Source organism: Tupaia chinensis, unplaced genomic scaffold (genome assembly GCF_000334495.1).
Source record: "Tupaia chinensis unplaced genomic scaffold, TupChi_1.0 Scaffold000283_1, whole genome shotgun sequence".
Taxonomy (NCBI): Eukaryota; Metazoa; Chordata; class Mammalia; order Scandentia; family Tupaiidae; genus Tupaia; species Tupaia belangeri.
In genome coordinates this window covers 543,900-550,194 of record NW_006159766.1, presented here as the reverse complement: position 1 = coordinate 550,194, position 6,295 = coordinate 543,900, and positions in this window count along the sequence as shown.

Here is a 6,295-nt window from a genome sequence, read left to right as displayed (position 1 = left end):
AGACATAGAGACAGAAAGCGAGAAATCACCCCCCAGGGGGGATGGTCAAGCCGCAATCCCTTCTCCTCCATTCTCCTCCCGGGATCTTGGGCACGCACGCACATGCGCCCGGCGTGAGTTTTAAGCCACCGGGTCTGGGACACGAACCGCGGTCGACTACGTGGGAGTCCAGCGACATAGCCATTACGCTAACTGCTGGTTCCCTAAAAGAGGTTTTATTAAGCGTCTACAAGTATCTAAAATGGGACCGCCTGCTGCCAAAGCCCTGCAGTGGCAGGCCTACATGGTCCCCAGGGACAGCGTTGCAAACCTTCAGGTCCTCACAGAGAACCCAGAGGCCCAAGCCTTCACCCTGACGGATGCAAATGTGGTTTGCAAAAGACCCTGAGGAGAGAAGACAGGTTTATGCCACGTAACGGGCCACCTCTCAGCGGAGGAGGGCCCGGCAGGGTGCGTCATGGGCTCACCCCAGCTTGTTCTCCTCGGCGAGGTTCAGGACTAAACTCCCCCTCCCTGGCAGAGAGATCGGGATAATTATTTTGTGTCTGATTCAGCAATTTGTGGGCATTTAGCATCACAGGTGCCCTAGTGAAAAGAAGAGGGCTTTTTTTTTTTTTTAATCCTATTTGAATAAGGGCCATTTTTAGATTTTTTCTTCAATCGTTTTGCTAAGTCAACATGTATTAATCGGTTCTAAGGCTTCCCTGTGGGGCAGAGCTGTTAGTAAAAGGAATCGTAAACTTAACTCGAGTGGATACTTCCAGAAGCACACAGTCGATTCGTGCAGGAGACCTCCTAGAATAAATGGCGTAATCGGCACGGGATGTGCTCGAGGCCGTGAGCACAGCTCGCAAGTTGCACGCGCCAGCAATATTCTTTCCAGCAGAGAACACCCCTGTGATCTGGGGTCCAGGACTCAGGAACCCGGGAGAGCACAGCATGACCTGGGCATGTACACCTGCAGGCTCTGGGCCGAACACTGGTCCCCGCGGGAGAAAAGGAGGTGACAGTGGGTGTAGAGTGGGAACAGCTCTGTCTTCCCAAGGGCTCTCCAGTATGGCCCCACAGTCAAACCTCTCAGTTTCATGATTTACCAAAAGCAGCTGTTTTCATCTCATTCTCCATTCAGGTTGGTGACGCATGAATGAAGACCCAAGGATGTCTTAATCCGCTATTGTTGCACTCATGCTGTGTAACAAATGATTCCAACACCTCCATAGCTTATGCTCATAAACATTGACTTTCGTGCTCATGGAGCTACAGGTCAGCTGAGTTCGGGTCGATCTAGGCTAGACCAGGCTAGACTCCAGGTTTCTGAGTTTTTGTTTTGTTATAAGTTTATTGGTTTCTTTTGAGCAAAGAGAGAGAGAAGATACCACAGAGTCTTCACGCCAAGATCCGCCCCCAGCCTCAGCCAGCCTGGATCGCGGACTCGCACCCAGACTGGGAACTCAGGCCCTTCCCATGGTCTAGCTGTGTTACTGCTGTACCACTGTCTGGCTCTGGTTTCTGATCTTGTTCAGGTCTGCTTCACGCTATGGGGCTCACGTTCTCGGGTCACGGGAGCACAAGAAGGCAGGCCCAGGTCTGTGGTGGCTCCTAGGGGACTCGGTCCACACCTGGCACACTAACAGTCTCTGCCATCCGTGTCTCTTTGGTCAGAACCTACCCCACTATCGATCAGGCAGGGAGACACTCTGCTGACCCAGTGGAAGAAAACACCAAGTCATGAGGGCATGTTGTTTACCAAAAGTAGCTATTTTCATCTCTTTCTCCAATCAGGTTTGTGACGCATGAATGAAGACCCAAGGATGTCTTAATCTGCTATTGTTGCGCTAATGCTGTGTAACAAATGATCCCAATAGTGACTCAGAGAGCAGAGGACCTACACCACGAGTCCATCCACTGCGAGGGATCGCTGTTTCTTCCCAAGGGGAGAGCGTCACAGTGCAAGCTAGGCAAGAGACCCTGGCCATGCAGCACAATCATTGCCGACCTGCAGGTGTTGCACCAGAGCTCGGTGTCGTGCCGTATGCCGTAGCCGACACGATCACCAAGACTTCGTTCTGGCTCCCGACAAGCCCTCTGCCTGCTGCTTCTCAGACAAGGAAGAACCACTTCATGCTTCTTTTTTTTTTTTTTTAAGAATTATTTATTTATTTATTTATTATTATTTTTCAATTTGACCAGAGAGAGACAGAAAGCAAGTCACCAGTTCTGGGACTCGAACCATGGTCAGCCACATGGGAGTCCAGTGCCTTTAACCACCATGCCACCTGCTGGTCCCACCTTGTTCTTCTTTTCAGTGTGTTTAGCTATTTATTTCCTTCCTCTTCCTGTCTCAGCTTCCCAACTAGGAAGCCCACCACATTCATGGCTGCTCCATTCCAACTCGGTAATACCGGCCACCTGGCAGTTCTGCAGTCACCACACTCCAATCTCATCTTGTCAGGGCCGTTACGTTGCTGCAAATGCATTTCTAGGTCCCAGTGGTGATGGGAAGGCTCAAGTCCCTGGCTGGGTTGTGTGTAACGAACGGGTCCATGTCTTTAAAAAATGAGGTCTACCTCTCCCCTGGAAATCTTGAGATGAACCTACCCCAAAAGGAGTCTGATAGACTCACGAATATGAATGCTGGGCTTTAGAGATGACCTAGTCAGTCCCAATGATTTTTTGCTTGCTTACTTGTTTGTTGTTTCTTTTAAGAGTTTTGCCATAGGGTGCATGCGCTCACCAGAGAGAGACAGAGAGAGAGAAAGTGAGAAATCACCAGGGGGCTGGCCACGCTACAATCCCTCCTCCTCCTGGGAATTTTGGGCACACATGCACATGCTCCTGGCATCCGGATCCAGGACTTGAACTTCAGTCAGCCACGTGGGAGTTCAGCGCCTTCACCACTACTCCATCCGCTGGCCCCTCCTCAGTGTTTTACAGGATAGGCCATCAGGGTGGAGAGACTCTAGTCAGTGCAAGAACTAAGCCGGCACCGCCGTGGGCTTCAGACCCTCAGTGCGCCATCACGCCTGGCCTTCCCGGAGGTGGGAGGTTTGTGGCGTTGTTACTGAAATGATCATGTGTCGGGACAGCAGACAGAATCCCACAAACGCCGTACGTGATTGGAGTCCCTAAACCTTTGTTCACACGCCTACTTAGATGCACCCAAACAAGCAAATTAGACTACCTGGTCTAGGAGAAGGAGACCACAGCTGAAATACAAAGATAAACAAAGTCGGGACCAGCGGTTAGTGTAATGGCTATGTCACTGGACTCCCACGTAGTCGACCGCGGTTTGAGTCCCGGATCTGGTGGCTTAAAGCCCACCCGGGCATGTGTGCATGCGTGCCCAAGATCCTGAGAGGAGAGCCGAAGAGAAGGGATTGCGGTGTGGCCATCCCCCCTGAGGGGTGATTTCTCACTTTCTGTCTCTCTGTCTCTGTCTTTCTGGCAAGCGCATGTGCCCTATAGCAAAATCCTCTAAAAAAACCCCTCAAATTAAACAGAAAAACAAATCAAAGAGAAAAGCATCAGACTCGTGAGCCTGCACTTACCACTTTGGAGTGACCCCCGGCGCGGACACGCGAATGCACTAATGCATGTACTCTTCACAAAAAATGTGACGAGACTGAGGAGGGGCCGGCATGGGGACACGGTTCGACTAGAAGTGAAACAACGGTGGAAGGAAGTTTAGCTCCTTTAACGGGGCAGGAGGCCACGGAGGAGTGAGACGGGGCAGCCAAGCGGGGGCACGGAGAGGCAGTGAGATCTGGAGATCCTCTGATGGGCACAGCGGGAAGTCGGGCACCAGCCTGTGAGGGGAGGAGACTGCCGAGGTGGCTCCCTGGTGGAGGTGTCTCCTGAACCAAGTCCTGGAAGACGAGTTAGAGTTTCCCAAGGAGAGAAATGTCCCTGGAAGTGGTAAAGACACCCGGGCGAACGCACTGCACAGCTACACTTGGCTTTTAGTTCAGGACTTCCTGTCGGTCGAGGCAAAAAGGGGAAATGTGATGTGCTATTTATGTCTCGCTTTTCGAGAACAGAGACAAACCTTTCCAAGAGCTGAAAATAAAACTGTAACACAGTAATTCTCAAATTTTATCATATATAAAAATCTTTCCAAACATCATTAAAAATGCAGAGTTCTCGGGGGCCAGATGGTGGTGCAACAGTACAACAGTGAGGTTCTTCAAGACGATCCCTCATGGGAAGTTCTCGGTTCAAGTCTGGAGACCTCCCTGAGTGTACCAGGCACACGCTGGCCTATGGGCCAAGGCCAGCTAACGACGGGTCGGTGGTGGTGTCAGGACACTGCTGGGGGAGAGATAGCAGGGCTGTCCCTCTCTCCTGCTCATGGATGACATGAGTTAATAAAATTTGTGTATAAGTGCGGCGTTCTGGGGCTGGCCCTGTAGCACAGTGGTTTAATGCTGTGCAGAGGAGCCAGATCCCACGTGACTGACCAGGGTTTGAGTCCTGGCCCTGGTGGCTAACGCACTGTACATGTGCACACACGACCAGGAGCCTAACAGGATAGAGAATTGGAGGAAGAGGCACGGTGGTGTGGCTAGGCCCTGCTGGGGGGTGCTTTCTCTCCTTTCTCTCTCTCTCGCGAATGTATATATGCCTATATATATATATATATATACACATATCGGGTCATGGAAAAGTCATGACGTAGTTTTCTGTTTTCCTACCCAAAAATGTGTCATGGCTTTTCTGACAACCCAATACCTATCTACATGTTTTTCAAAGAATTATTTTATTTAGTTTTATTCATCATTGTTATTATTTTTAATTTGACCAGAGAGAGAGAAAGTGAGAAAGCAAGTCCCGGGTCTGAGACACGAACTGTGGTCGGCCATGTGGGAGTCCCGTGCCTCAACCCCCACGCCACCTGCTGGCCCTGTGTCTACATTTCTTAATTGCAGAACTCTGGATCTTGGTTCCAGAGACCCACTCAGTGGTTCTGAGCCAGGTCAAGGACGCTGCTTTTGTTTTCCCCCAAAGTTTTTTTCCAGCGAGTGCATGCACTCACCAGAGAGTCAGAGAGAATGGCAGTAAGAGGGAAAGTGAGAAATCACCCCCAGGGGGTGATTTGGGGACACATCATAATCCCTTGCCTTCCATCCTCGTCCTGGGATTTTGGGCACTTTATACACACACTCAGTGTGATTTTCAAACCACCAGGTCCGGCACTCAAACCTCAGTCAGCCATGTGGGAATCCAGTGCCTTAACCACCATGCCATCTGCTGGCTCCAGGACTCTGCATTTCCAGTGATGCTTTTTTCTTTTTTTATTCACTTACTCTTTCATTCGTTTGTTGGAAAAAAGAAAAACAAAAAACGAAAAACAGAAAAAGGAAAACACAGCGCTGGAGCCAGCCTGGAGAACGAGACAGAGGCCTGTCCTCGGGGGCTGCCGGCCAGAGCAGGGCCGCGGGCTCTTGGAGCTGGTCAGTGGGGCCTCCCTCTTGTAGGCGCTGATCAGTACCCACCCTACCCGCCCCCTCCCCGAGCTCTGCACCTCGTCCTGCTGTCACCTGCCTCTGCAGCACCCTCACAGAGTCTGGCTCACCCTCAGTCTGTGGTGACCAGGCCGTCCGCTGAGGCCCTGGGGACCCTGTCATGAATGTATGGGCTGAAGCCTTGGTGGAAGGCCTGGGATTCTCCAAACCCCGTAGCCGCTGCTCTGAAGGGCCCACTGAAGCGTGTGTGGCAGGGCAGGTAGCCAGGACAGGGGACAGAGGTCCCAGTGCAGACGAGCTGGCCGGGACAAGCCTGGCTGTGGAGGCCCAAGCTGCTGCAGTGTCAAGGCCGCGAGTACACTACAGCCCCTCTCCTGGCTGGGCTCCCTGCACGCTCTGGGTCAGTCTAACCCTCTGCGTCAGCTCCTGCCCTGTCCAGCTGTCCCTGAGCTCTTCTTCAGAGCCTGTGGCCCTCACCTGAACCTTCCCCGCTGGCTTCAGTGTGTGCCAGGCCTGCTGGATGTTACTGACCTTGCCTGAGGGTCCCCCTTGTAACCAAACACCAGGGAGCCATCGACTGCCACCAGCTGCTGTTAGACAGGGAAGAAGTCCCAGAGAGAGCGCGCGTCAGTGCGGGTGTGAGTTTGCGTGTGTGAGCACGTGTGCCTGTTTACGTGAACACGCATGTGGGTGTGGGCCGGGAGACTGAGCATACAGAGGACAGTGGCCGAATCATCTACGAGAACACCCCGATCCACACTCCGCAACAGCCAGCCGAGGCCATCAAGCCCCCTTCCCAGCCAGCCCGGGCAGCCAGAGGAGCAGGGCGCAAG